The sequence below is a fragment of the Canis lupus genome, chromosome 14 (assembly GCF_048164855.1).
Source record: "Canis lupus baileyi chromosome 14, mCanLup2.hap1, whole genome shotgun sequence".
NCBI lineage: Eukaryota > Metazoa > Chordata > Mammalia > Carnivora > Canidae > Canis > Canis lupus.
The window spans coordinates 28,387,352-28,402,227 of NC_132851.1; the positions used below are offsets into that span (position 1 = coordinate 28,387,352).

The window sequence follows — 14,876 nt, forward strand, 5'->3', positions numbered from 1 at the left end:
ACCTCAGTACAACTTACAATAGCAATTGTGATACATTTGCCCTGTTTCAAGGACTGGATTAGGCTGTGTTTAAACAGAGACACAGACATATTTCTAGGTTTAACCTCACACATAAATAATTCCTAAAGTGATTTTGCATCTATTATTTAACAGACTTATTCCTGCACAAACCAAGCTCGGAGTTAAGCAAAATAGGTCTTAGGATTTCAGGTAGTGGCAGGAGGACAATGTAGGTTTTTGGTATCACAGGTTTTCACATACATTGAGTCCCTTCCTGTTGGGGGCTCTCAAACCTCAATGGGCTTCTAAGAGAGGGAAGTGTGGGTGGCCATGTGCCACCCATTCCCTCATTTCTTCATCCACAAACATGGCAGTCACCGGAATGGAGTCTGGGGCTCACGGTTCCGGAGAGAGGAAGACAAGCTCGACAATAGCTATAATAAAAGATGAAATGTGGAGAGCACCATTAGAAAGTTATGGAGTGTTCTGGGAGTTCATGGGAGGAATATATCACATTAATTTTCTTGTCAGAAGATCCCAGTAGGCTTTGAGGGCAGCTGTACTCAGCCCGGCTGGTGTGGGGGAGGGGAGAAAGAGCAGAATCACGGTGGTCCATTGTTCCAGAGGATGCACCCAAAACTTCACAAAGGACTGGCCTTGCCAGATGCTTAGGGTGAATGTGTCTGCTGTTAAAGACATGCCCATGGAGTCAGACTTGAGCGCAGAGACCAATCCTGGGCTGCGGGACTTTTAGTGCCAAGAAAGTTCCAGGCAAACCAAATGAGTTGGTCATCCTACATGGTAAGGCTGCGCCCTCAGACCCGGCAGCTCCCCCCAGTAGACCCTGACCATGGTGACGACTGGAGGCCATTTGCTGGCCCTCCCCTTCACCTGGGCATCAGGTCCTTTTTTTTAGAATGGGGCCTCTGGGGCAGTGTTTCTCCATGGCTACCCTCTTACCTTCACCTTAGGTGTTATACCATTTTGTAGATACATTAGGCTCAATGAATTGCAGTGCTTCACATAAGGACCAGAGCTCCGTAAAATCAAAGAATTAGTCATGATCCATGTAGGCTCTGAAACTCTTAAAAGGGTCAACAAGTTTGTCTTCAGGGATAGCATCAAGATGAGATGGGAAGACAGGAATACATTTTTCTTTGGTCGCTTTAAGGAAGACAGATCATGGAGGAGCAAGTAGGAGGCCAAAAGTTTAATTGGTGAAGGGGGGCAGTCACAGCCCTTGGGGTCTATGGCAGGAAAGGGGTGAGCCCTGGACCTGACTTGGGAGGATTGGTAGCCCCCAGGATGGGTTTGCTGAGGGCTTTGTAGCCCCATGGGCAGCCTGCTTCCCTCCTCTTCATTAGTCCTATTTTATAAACCAGCAGGGATACACACTGAATTCTGTGGAGGTGTTCACAAGAAGCTTTCCCCCCTCCCTTTCCTAGAGGGATAAAAGACAAACGAGGGGCTGTTCATGGTAATCCAAGGAAGTGGTTGGAGTGAATTCTACAATTCTTTGGCCTTTAAGTCCTGAAGATGACTAGTTAAATAATTTGATGCACAGACCCTGACCACCATTCTAATGAGCTCTGGTAAGCTAGCACAGAAAATTAATGATAATAAATTAATTCCAGAGAATTCCATTTTATGTACTCAATTATTAATGGTATTACAGTGTTATTAATGGTGTCAATTATTAATGGCATGAATAATTAAGAAATCATATCCATGCTATGATGTACAAGGGTTCCAGTGTTGAGCAAATTGCTCAGAATAAATAAATAAACATACCAGAGCTCAGACCTATAATGTTCAGCCTTCAGCATGTTTCTTGGAAAACACTGGTCTATCTGTCATCAGACTAATTTTATTGATGAGGTCTCTGTTACTAGGACTCCTGCCCAAGGCTTATATTATGACAGTAACAGGAAAGAGGTTAGGGGATGGGGGGCCACGTTTCCTTGGCAGTTCTGCCTTCACCGGAGACATAGGGGAGACTGTGCCTGAAACTGGTATCCACTGGAAACTGGATATGAGAAGGGGGAAGGCTGTGTGACTGTAGTGAATCCAGAAGAGCTGACAGGTAAGCCAAGGCTGACTAGTTGAGTTTAACTTGAAAGACATCTGAAGCCCCAAGCAGCTAGTGCCACAACCAGTACAACCAGATTGGGTTTCTGGTAGGTAAAAATGAGGGAGGGACTTCAGGAAAAGTATAGCTTCCAAGGGGGCAAATGACTGGCTGTGTGAACAAGTAATCTACGGTATCAGCCTGGGCCTCAGGTTTTTCCGTTGTGTAAGGGGATGGTATTTATTCTGAAGGCTGTTTGACAAAGTGAATGTATGGTTCACAATAAGGCCTCGACAACATCTTCTATGACTCTTGTTTTTATGATCATTATAAATTTTATAATCCAACTTGATCATTTTATAAGTGAAGAAATTGAAGCCTAAAGATGTGACTTGTTGGGTATCTTCCCCTTGCCTCTTCAGGTACTATCTTCAGCCTCCTTTTCTAGGAACCAGCCTCCATGCATGACACTGACAGCTCCAGTGCCTTGGTGAGCTCTGCTAACAGACTGAGTGGAGGGTCGCCTGGGTAGCTCAGTTAAGTGCCTGCCTTCGGCTCAGGTCATGACCCTAGCATCCTGGGCCTGAGCCCCATGTCGTGCTCTCTGCTCAGCAGGGAGTCTGCTTCTTCCTCTCCCTCTGTGAGCTTATACTTTCTCTCTCTCAAATAAATACATTAAAAAATCTTAAGAGAGAGAGAGAGAGAGAGATATCAAGCAAGAATGGGAAAAAGGGGCAGGAGGAGGCCAGGGCATCTATTTTCTTGGTTCCTTACTTGAGAGGTTCCCATCAGCTTGCCATGCATCTCTACAGAAGACTAGAGGTATTCTCAAAGCAGCCAACTCTACATGATTTTCTCTTTCTGGAATCCTGAAACTACTCCCACTTCTAGACCCTTCTAGTCTATAAATGATAATGAGTTTGCTATTGCCAGCTGTGAATGACTGTGCTATCCCTTTGTGAAAAATGCTTGTCAAATTATTCTACTTTGAAATAGCAGTGACAGAAGTGACATGGACTCCATGTGTAGTATTTTCTTTATATTCAATTTTCATCCATATGCTCATTAAATTATTGTCTACTTAGAATAAGATCACATGCTGGGCACACTGATATGAAAATCAGGAACATACAGGTGCCCATTATATTGAAATACCACTTTATAGGACTCAGATGCAGGAGTTAGCAAATTGTTTCTCTATAAAGAGCCAGATAGCAACTACTTTAGACACTGGGCCCTATGTCTTTGTTGCAACTACTCACTCTGCTGTTGTAGTGCCAAGGCAGCCATAGATAGTATTTCCACCAATAAATATGCCTATTTATCAATATGACTTTATTTATGCCCACTGAAATTTGTACTCTGAATAATTTTCATGTGTCACAAAGTACTATTCTTTTTTTTCCTCCAGAAATTTAAATTAAAAAATATAAAAGCAATTCTTAGCTTCTAGGATCTATGAAACCAGACAGTGAGCCAGATTTGACCTATAGACCATAGGGGGCTGGGAATCCCAGGGCTCAGTAGTTTAGCACCTGCCTTTGGCCGAGGGCGTGATCCTAGAGTCCCAGGATTGAGTCCCACATCGGGCTCCCTGCATGGAGCTTGCTTCTCCCTCTGCCTGTGTCTCTGCCTCTCTCTCTCCTCTGTGTCTTTCATGAATAAATATATGAAATCTTAAAAAAATAATAATATTTAAAAAAAAAAGACCATAGGTTACTGACCTCTGTGCTAAAACATGAATTTGGTATTGAGGGAACAGATTTAAGGAGGCCAAGAGTTAAGAAGAGGAAGCTGGGAGAGGATCCATACAAGAAGTGACATTGGCCAGGGTACTAATGGATGATAGAGTTGGTTTGGCAGGGAAGAAGGGGAAGTATCTTTGAAGCACAGGTGATGGGCAAAAGCAAAGACTCTTAGAAGTGCCAGATATGCTCTGGGAGTGCGGCCTGAACTTGTAGGGCCAGAAGAAAGAGGCATGGGGTGATTAGAGAGGGAAGGCCCTGGTGGAAAAGAGGGCAAGGAGGCTCTGAGCCACATCCTGGAGGACCAGAGTGTCTTGCTGAGAGACTGGACTTGATAGGTGGGAAAGCCAAGGGATGGAATCCGGGGAACCAGCATTAGACCTGAGTGCAAAGCCCACCTCTACCATTTTCTGACTGAGCGATCATAGGCAAACTGTTTAACCTCTCTGAGCCTCATTTCTTACATGCAAATCATTCATCACAACAGCAGCAACTTCATTACAGTTGTGAGGAGTAAATGGGATAATACACACAGACTGCTCTCAGCAGGACTGTCTCATGGTAAGTGCTCAATAAAGGTCTGCTATTATTAGCATTCCCATGATTAAGCTCATTGACTAGCCTGGCTCTCACTGTGTTTTCTCTAGTCCAAGTTCAGAGAATTCTTGCCATTGCTGATGGGGATGGCAGCTGGACAGTTGGCAGATCTGAAATGAACATAAGGTTTCCCTTCTAGCACCATGACAGCATCAGCCCTAATGAGCCTTCAGTGGCAGAAGTCCATTTTTCTGGACCTGAACCCCATAAACCTTGGGTTATTGGACAAGGAGCCACAACCATAGCTCCTTAGTCCAGACAATATTCTTCTTAGAGTGTTCATCTATTATTACTTTGCCTATGAGTTTTCTTTCCTGCTTAGGCTGCAAAGGGAAAGGACAATGTTTGGATAGTTCTCCTTTTTAACAATTCCCTTGAGTCTCCTGGGTAGTGGCCTTCAGTGAATTTCCATGGTATTCCATCCAACCTGAAGAAGAAGCAGGGCTGAAACAAGTGGACATTATTTAGGGACTTCACTTGAAAGATTCAAGTTCTGCCTATCTTAAAGATGCCTAAAGTGATACATTTTACAATTACTTCAGTGGATCTTTAAAAGATTTCCAATCTGATTTCAATGTGATATTGGATAGAAACCATAGCATTTTACTCCCAAGGCACCATAAGAAGACTAAGAAGTGGTGAGGAAGAGGACTGATTGCTTATTTATTTTAAAGATAAAATAATTTTAATATTAATTATATTTCAGGCAATTAATTAAAATCATTAAACAGACTTTCAAGACATATTTGAAGGTAATATATTTTAACTTCACTTAAAAAAAGGACAAATTCTGTTATAAAAGTAACAACATTTGTTATTGTTCAGGTAGCAGGTAAATACATTTATCACTCAACATTTGGGAAAAAAGAAAAAGCTAGAGAAAATCAAATTACAACTATTCAATAAGCCTAACCTCATAGATTGTATTTTTAACATTAATTATGTATTTTTCCAAAGTACTCTTGTAAGCATATTGTAAACCTAGAAACAAACCAAAAAAAAAAAAAAAAAAAAAAAGAGCGTGGGAAGTCTCACTTGAGGATATAAAAGGGTTGAAGTGAAAGATGGTAGGAGAGTTCAAATGTTCAGAGTAATAGGGTTTTGTACCCTCACCCTTCACCCTTACCATGGGTGAGGAGGCACATGTTTGTCCCTCACCCCAAAATGAGAGGTAGTAACACGGATGGATGGATGGATTGAAGGAGAGAGAGATGAAATAAAATGACATAAAGAGAATCAAAATCTGGAGTAAATGATCTGGTAATATTTACTGGTACCTATTATTTAAAATTTAAAGGATAGAATCATATTCTTAGTACTATTTGTAAGTTAGCTGTCTTTGTGTTCTTGCCTACAAAGAGAATAATAAGTCTTAAACCCACCAATGCTTCAAAGCTCGATATGTTTACATGAGGCAAACTTGCTCTATGAGGGCCGTACCTGATTTAAGTTCATTTTAGGCTCTAAAACTTAAACTGACTAAAGCTCATGACACAACAGTCAGAAACAGTCTTGCACCCAAAAATAAACCATGCATTTGTTGGACCATGTCTTTTGTGTTGGCTGTTTAAGAGTGACAAGTAGTTGTGGCTCTTTCACTCTCAGTTCACTTCAAACTGACACATGAAAATAGGATGTAACACTTCCACTTCCAGTTATTGGGACACAAGAAGCACTACAATTTAGAGATGAACCAACAGGTTCAATTTAATATCAAACTAAATTTAGGAGACCTGTCCTTATCCAAAGTGCTTGTAAGAATCTAACTCAATCCTCTTTGGAGGAAGGTAACATTCATATGGGGCATCCTATGACCAATAAAGAAGTTATAAGGCATATGAAGAGGTAAGATTACAAAAAAATCAGACTTGCAAGAGATGCAGATATAGAAGTTATGACACTGAGACTTCAAAATAATTATGCCTGAAATGAAAGAAATCAGATGCTAAGATGTAGAATTTTAGCAGAAAATTAGAAACTGTTAAACAAAGGAAACTCTGAAACTGAAAAAGAAGATAATTGAAATTTTAGAATTCCATACACGTGTTTAATAGTATAGCCAATAATGTTCATGAGATAAATGTTGAGTTAGAAGATAGATTGGTAAAATAAATAAATAAATAAATAAATAAATAAACAAACAAACAAACAAAGTTGATACTTAAACACACACAAAAAGGAAGAGGAGATGTGGGATGTGGAAAAGAGTCTACAGGGCTCAGGAGACAGCCAAAGGGTCCAACATACATGCCTTGAAGTCCCAGAAATAGTGGAGAGAGAGAAAAAATGGAGAATGATATTTGAAGGTACAATTATCCAGAAGCTGTCAAAACTGAAAAAAAGAAAAATTGTGAAAGCAGCTGAGATGATAGATGATAGATAGGTGATTTCAGATGGATAGATAAATAGATGATAGATAGATGATAGATAGATAGATAGATAGATAGATAGATAGATAGATAGATAGATAGACGGATCTTTCAAATGAGCATCAATAACAATAGTGAAGGTGGACCACATAAAAGAAAGGATGGAAAACAGAAAAAACTGAAATTATTCAAAATGTTGAACAAAATAACTACTAACCTAGAATTCTATACTCAGTAAAAATATCATTTAAGAATAAAGGTGAAATATAAAGATATTTTTTAAAAAAACTTCCCATGTTTGGCCCTACCCTAAAAGGGAGGTCTTCAGGCAGAAGGAAAATTGTGCGAGCTCGGAAAATCTGGATGTAATAAGCACCTGAAAGGATAAACATGTGTAAACCTAAATGAATATTGAGTATACAAGCAGAAATAATGGCTCACAGAATAGAAAGTATATGTAGAATTCAAAGACGTGACAATAGATAATAAGGTGGGAGAAAGGAAATGCAGTTGAATTCTGTTTAATAACAGAAAACATAGTGAAAGAACATATAGCTAATAAGAGGAAAATGAAAAAAATTAAAAATAATTACTCCAAGTGAAGGCAAAAAAACCTGAAAAGGTGAGTAAAATAGAAATAGTGAAATAGTACACATAAATAAAAATGTATAAGTAATTACTTTAAATGTAAATAGACTAAATATTCCAATTAAAAGAACAAAGGTTAACAGCAGAGATTAAAAATAAACCAGCATAAGCTTCTTAAAGAGACATACCCTAAATACAAGGATGTAGAAGTTTGAAAGTAAAGGTAAGAAAATTTATACAGTGTGAACATTAACAGAATAAGTTGGATATATCTGAGTATCCAACACAGTAATTCTAAAGCAAGAAACTTACTACAGATTTAAAAAGGTACAATTTTTATAATAAAAAAAAATCTACCTATGAGAAAATGTACCACTTCCAAATTTGCAACCACCTAATAACATAGCTTCAAAATATATACAGAAATTATTAACAGAACTAAGGAGAAATAGACATGAATGTATACTTCACTCAAGTTCTGATAAAATAAGTAGACTCCAATCAACAAGGATGTAGGATATTTGAATAACATGAGAAACAAACACAAACTACTTAACACACAGAGAATAATGCATGCATTAATTGCAGAAAAGAATAATCAACAAGGGGATCAGATGAGTGAAGACAAAACAAGGATTTATTGCTTTTGAAGCTGAATTAGAGGAAGTGATTTAACCTTTTGTCAGAATAAGGCTGCCAACTACTCCACCACCACAGCCTCCATCAGATTAAACTTTTTTCCCTGTAGGAACTGGACAGTTGTAGGCCCTCTCTAACAAGGAGAAAAAGGAGGGGAAAAAAAAACATAAGCTCTGTACAAACTCCACATTCAGAATAGGTGCTTCTTTTGGGAGGTTGGTGGCTCACATGGCCAAAAATGTCCCTGTTCCAATTTCGGGGAGCGGAAGTCTCCTCTTAGAGATGTGATAATAGGAAATTGGGCTCCCTCTCAACAGTATCTCAAGGAGATACTGCAATTCAGAGAGAATAGCACAAAAATATTTGTCTTAACACTGATCACATTTTTATTTTAATGAAATGTCTATATTCCTGACACTTCATCTCCAGAAACCAGATCTTATTAAGATTTGTATCCCCACCCCTCAACATAGTGCTTGGCACATCATTGGTATTATAAAATAATTTTTTTGAAAACAAAAAAGAAATAAATAAAATAAGGCGTTGAATAAATTATGAGTCGTTCAAAATTTGGAAAAAGGTGAGGTAGGGCATCTAGCAGAGACCAAACTCAATCTAGGAGTAATGACCAGTCCTTTACAGAAGCAGCCCTTCCTAAGACATGACATGCAAATGTGTTCCTGAGGAAACCTGGAAATCACCCAGGAGTAGCTGTGCATCCTCCAATCTCTAGTTGGTTCATGTATTGAACTGAAACCGGACGTTCTGAGGGAAGATAGGTTAACAGATCCATGCGGTTTGCGCAGACATGAAAATTGGCTCAAGGTCAATACCTTCATACAAGGAAGCTTCATACAAGGAAGAAGCAGGAGCTCTGATTGCCCAGTTTCAGGCGTTTTAGGTCCCAGAGATGGGGACTCCCACATTTGGAGTGCCAGGAAATCCCACTTAATCCCCCACAACTATCCTTAAAACCATTACCCCTTTGTAATGGAATAAAACACTGAGGTCTAGAGAGAGTAAGACAATCACTCAGGGACGCCTGGGTGGCCCAGTGGTTGAGAGTCTGCCTTAAGTTCAGGTTGTGATCCCAGGGACCTGGGATTGCGTACTGCATCAGGCTCCCTGCAGGGAGCCTGCTTCTCCCTCTGCCTGTGTCTCTGCCTCTCTCTCTGTGTGTCTCTTATGAATAAATAAATAACATCTAAAAAAAAAAAAGGCAATTGCTCAATTACTGCCAAAACTGAGGATCAAATCCTGATCTTCCTATTCCCCCCAAACATGGGTTTTTTTCAACTTCTGTCCCATCCAAGTACTAACCAGGCCTGACCCTGCTTAGCTTCTGAGATCAGACGAGGTCAAACACTTTCAGGGTGGTATGACCATAGACTCTTTCAACTTCTCTACACAGGTTCCCAAAACAGCCTTGAGAAGAGGTTGTGAGTCTACTCCCTCTGTTCAGTAAGCAAGCTCTTGATGTTGACTGGACTTTCCTTGGGAACTTCCCACAAGGAAGAAAGGTGATAACAGACAAAAACTCTTGAAATGGGAATCTGGCTTAATATTCAGTACCTGATGATATTGGTTAGTTATTAAGACTGTAATTGATTATTGATGGACTGGAAAGCCAGAGTACTGAAAGGCACCAGCCCGGCCTGTGGGGGCCCTATATCTATGTGAGGTTCTGCAGTGCGAACAGCATGTTGGGAATGCTTCTGTCTTTTTAATACCTGTTTAAAGCACTCATTCAACAATTTACCTACCACTTATCATAAGAAATCAAAAGGGCAACCCAATTTCTTTCCTTTATTTATGTGTTGAAACTCCACATTACCGATTTTGAAACTTTTGAATATGGGCTGCCAATATTTTTCTTTTGCATTTGTCCCTTAAAATCTATTTTTTTAAACCATGGAGAAGTACATTCTTTTGCTCCTCTCTTTCTCGCCATTCCGCACCTCTGTGGCTCCCTCTGTCTCACCCCTCTAACTTTTGCTTCATCCTTTCTCACATTCATCTCTTTACTATCCATACCTTGTTGATCCTTATTATCAAGAAGTTTTGAATTTTAGTCCAACCTACCAATCTTTCCACTCACTCTTTAACCCACTGTATTGTTTATTTCCATAGAACAGGAACTTTTTTTTTTAAGTTCACAAGGTGGGGCACCTGGGTGGCTCAGTCGGCTGACCATCTGCCTTCAGCTCAGGTTGTGATCCCGCAGTCCTGGGATTGAGTCCCACATTGGGCTCCCTACTCAGCGGGGAGTCTGCTTCTCCCTCTGCCCGTTGTTCCCTCTGCTTGTGCTTCTCTCTCTCTCTGTGTCCAGTAAATAAATAAAACCTTAAAAAACAAAAACAAAGTTCACAAGGGGTTTGGGTCCTCAACAGACACTGTCCTTCCTCAGTTTCCAGGACTCTTTCATTTCTATCTCTAAGACTGTGCCTTCCTGTTTCCCTTCATGGCTTCTCTTCCTCGGTCCTCTATTTGAACAGGTGCTCTCCAGGAATTGGTCCTCTGTATTCCTCTTCCTTTCATCCTCGTTCTGTTTCTGAGCAATTTCAATGAATCCAAGGGTTCACCGAGGAGATATGTTGGTATGCGGGGAAAAGTGAAGACAAAGGGTAAATATGCTACGCTTGATCTTAGCCAAAAGGCGGAGAAGCGATGACAAAGGGTAAATAGGGCACATCTTTCTAGAACATTAATTTTATGAAGACTTGGAGATGGGTTGTTTTCTAATAGGACAGAAATGGCTTCACTGTGAAACAAAAGGCAAATTTGCATAAATTTTAAAAACAAAACATCAAATGTGAAGAAATGTCAGAGTCACTACATATGATTTTTAAGTCATGTCTCCAGAGGCCCTGCGCTTATTTTTTCATTATCATCCACCACCACTAGTACATTCATGGTAAAACAAATGTGCACAGAACTCATGTAGGAGCTTTCTTTATGACTGATAAATTATATCAATAAATCTAATCAATTTTCCAAGTCCTAATCTTAAATCCCCAAATGTTTCCTAATGCTAATTGGATAAGCATTATTGCACAGAATGGTAGAGAATTTTCCTATGGCAGGAGCAGGACAATGATTGCCCTTTTATTAATACAGGAGTAACTATCTCTATCCTTATCCAGAAACCTGCCCTAGAGAGTATGGAAAGACCAGGCCAGGAATGCCTGGTATTCATTTATGAACCAACACTGGTAAAACACTGTAAAATCAGCATCACAAGTCTGAGAGGTATAGTTTTAGGAGAGTTGGCTGTTGCTCAATTCAGGATAAAACATTCTCATGCTTCCTTTACTACAAAATGGGTCTGCTGGTCTGATGCAATATTGTATGGGAATCCCATCCTGGTAGACCCTGCTGTAAGCCTCCAAATAGTGGTGATTACTTAAATCCCACAGGCAGTAAAGGAAAATCCAAATTCAAAATATTGTTTCTGTTCCTGTAAGAAAGAAGCATTGACTCATACAGAATGGAAAGAGCCTATAGGCAACTTTCAACCAAGTGGCCAATTGGTCTTCTCAAGGCTTGGTGCTGTCTCAGGTGTTCATGGTTCATTTCTGCTGCTGGCTGGTCAGACCACCCAATGCCATGCCATGTCAGCAGCTAATCAGACTTGGTCAGTGGGAGTCCATACCATAAAGCCCATGTGTAATCTCCACTGCCTTGGCCATGTCATTCATGTGCCTGTCCTGGTAACCCAGGGAAGCTTGATGACGGAGGCTGGCTGACATGAACGAGACCAGTCATTTTGTCTGCTTGACTATTTGGTGCCTTTCCCATAACAGACACTCTCAGGCACCTGTTTGCCTGTGATACAGAGGTACACTGAGCCTACTCCCAAATGTTCATCCATATGTCTCTAACCCAAACTTCTGTTCCTGGTCCTCCGATCTTTTTCTTTCCATATCATTGACAAGCCTGCCAGGCCATTTGCTACTGACCACATCTCCATACATATTCTAACCTTGGTCAATTGTCTTTTCACACCCCTAGACTCTGCCCATTAGGAGCATTTTTCCTTGCTGCTGCAATTCAAGGCCATGAATGCTCAACAAATTCTCAGCCAATCTGATGGGGATTTCTGGAGTAAGTATTGCCTGCCAGTAGGTCCCATGTTGGCCCCAAATGATTCAATCTTTATGTCCCTACCTCATCTAGTCATGAAATGTAGACTGCCCAAGGAAGGGTGAGATCTCAGGGTGGGGGCACAGGGAGCTTTCAGGAGGGGGAGTTCTCCAGAGCTGAAATAGACCCTAAAAGAGCTGGCAGCTGGAGATTGTCTGCTGATCCCAAGCCTCACTGCTGGGCAGCAAGTCCTCCTTGAAGGGGGATCTGTACAGTGCGTCTCTAGGTCTACCACATACCTTCTCTAACACAGTGACTGGAATAGAGTGTATCTTTTTAAGATTTTATTTATTTGAGAGAGAGAGAGAGAGAGAAAACCAGCTGGAGCAGGGGGAGGGGAGAAGGAGAGAGAGAAGCAGACTCCCCTCTGAGCAGGGAACCCAGTGTGGGCATTGATCCCAGAACCCCAAGATCACAACCTGAGCCAAAGGCAGATAGATGCTCAACCAACTGACCCACCCAGGCACCCCTGGAATAGAATATATCTTGAATGCATTTTTTTTTTTTTTTTGCAGGAAACAGAAAGCCTGACCACAGTTTTCTTTATAGGACTATGTATCTACAGCTAATTGGTTAACTTGTGCTTGTTCAAGAAATCCATAATGTCTATAGCTTTCTTGTCATTATCCTCACCGTCACAAGGTGGCAACTATCATATTCACCTTCAAGGCCAGAAGGAGAAAGGGCATTGCAGTGTGTCTGTCTCTTTTCATCAGAAAATCAAAACCTCTTCAGGAATTCTGCAGGGAAATTTCCTTTCCTTAGGTCCCTTTGGCCAGAAAGAAGGTATACGAGGGCTTCCAAGAATGCTGAGAGAGTGAGAATAGGATTATCATGATTGACTTACACCAATAAAAATGTATTGCTTGGGTGTGAACATAATTCTTCCCTCAAAAAAAAAAAATAAATTTCCACGGGCAAGGGAAAAGGAAAAGTCGTTGAACGCTAGGTAGAATGCTAACAATATCTGCCACAGTGAATAAATATTTATTGACTGGAGAATGGTTTTGTGCCACATACACAAAAAAAAAAAATGCTGCAATGGGAAGAAGTTTGACTAAATAATTTCTGAGGTCATTTCAACGACAGGCTATGAACCAAAGGGAACATTAAAGACCATCCATAATTAATAAAAAGAAATACTTTAACGATGGCAAACCATCAAGAGAGCCAGCAAAAGAGAGGAAAATTCTTTAGCATCGTCGCCAGACTCATTCGGTGTCCCCCAAAGGAAGCTTGAGGCAGCCATCGACTTTGGGAACAGAGCTGCTGAGGCCACGGTGGGCCAGGCAGGCATAATAAGCCCTTTGTCCTGACACTGGATCAGGGAAATCGTGATCAGCTGGAGCGTCCATGAAAAGCCTCCCTCTCACCACCTTTAACGACTCGCCCCCGCCTTCCTCCCCACCCTCCACGGATTCCCCTGCTCAAGATCTGACGTCAATTGTTTCCTTACCATGGCAAGCTGCCTGAGATTTCTGGGAAGTATGTTTAAACAGGAGTCATGCCAGGGCTGGAATGAGCAGTGCTTCTGTGTAGCCTGCGATGGAAGCTGTAATTAGGGATACTGGGATCTCGGAGGCTGTAGGCCAACTACGTGGTGTGTGTGTGCGTGTGTGCCTGTGTGTGCACGCAGGCACACGCGTGCTCGGTGGGAGGGGGGAGGTATACAGACGCATTCCTTTTTTTTTTTTCTATTTGCTTCTTAACTTAGAATATGAAAATCAAAAACCACAAGAAACTTTGTTAGTTTTATGAAGTGTAATATCCCTCCCAAGTCTGCTTTTTTGTTCTTTCTTTCTTTCCCTTTCTTCTTCCTTTTCTTTCTTTCCCTTTATTCTTGCTTTTCTTCTTTTTCCCTTTCTTTCTTTTCCTTTCTTCCTTTTCCTTTCTTTCCCTTTCTTCTTTCTTTCCCTTTCTTCTTCCTTTTCTACCTTTCTTTCCCTTTCTTTTCTTCTTTCTTTCCCTTTCTTCTTCCTTTTCTTCCTTTCCCTTCTTTCCTTTCTTTTTCTTTCCTTTTCCTCTTTTTTTCTTTCTTCTTTCTCTCCCTTTCTTCTTTCCCTTCCTCCTTTTTTCCCTTTCTTCTTTCTTTCTTTCTTTCTTTCTTTCTTTCTTTCTTTCTTTCTTTTTTTCTATTGAAAACTTTTCTTGGGTAAACAATAACTAATAAAACACATAAGAATTACATCCTCATTTTAAAAAAAGGAATTACATCCCCCATAAAGCTTATAGGTAAAAGGCAGACTTTAAACCAATTTTTAAAATTGTTTCTTGATGACGTCTACTCTCTTACCTCCTTCTGTTTTCCCTATTCTTCACTGTTTTGAGGCTGAAGTAAAATACTGCCTGCTGAGATGGTGTAGTTGAAGAAGCATGAGCTACAGAATAAAAAGACTGATTGAAATTCCAGCTGAACCACTTACGACCTGTTGGACCTTCGGCAATTTACTTAACCCACAAGAAGCTTTTTTTCTTGATGTGAGCAGATGGCCATTCACATACGGATGCATCCCCCTTTCATTCTTCTTCATTTCCTCACTGATACTTTCTTAAATAAGCTACCCCAAATGTGTTGGTGATTTTGCATGAAGTCATCCCTCTTCTTGGCATACAGATACTCATTGTGTCCTAATGACTCCAGCTCATTTGCTGGATTTATTAAATTTTACTGAATAATAGCATACATAGAGAATAGTACACAACTCACAAATATACAGCTTAATGGAT

The 14,876-nt window shown here is 40.5% G+C and overlaps 1 long non-coding RNA gene across 5 annotated transcripts; it reads left to right on the forward strand.

The window, feature by feature from the left end:
* The first annotated feature begins 665 nt into the window (after positions 1 to 665).
* On the forward strand, positions 666 to 13,377 carry LOC140603412 (uncharacterized). 5 transcript variants are annotated; one of them, XR_012006396.1, is made up of 7 exons: positions 666 to 801; positions 1,383 to 1,592; positions 2,491 to 2,558; positions 4,301 to 4,374; positions 9,418 to 9,526; positions 12,018 to 12,110; positions 12,665 to 13,377. It is a non-coding gene; the product is annotated as an uncharacterized lncRNA (long non-coding RNA). The 5 variants fall into 5 exon arrangements; XR_012006394.1 differs by having other exon boundaries at positions 1,446 to 1,592; positions 12,665 to 13,372; XR_012006397.1 differs by lacking the exon at positions 4,301 to 4,374 and having other exon boundaries at positions 1,446 to 1,592; positions 12,665 to 13,373.
* Positions 13,378 to 14,876: the final 1,499 nt, after the last annotated feature.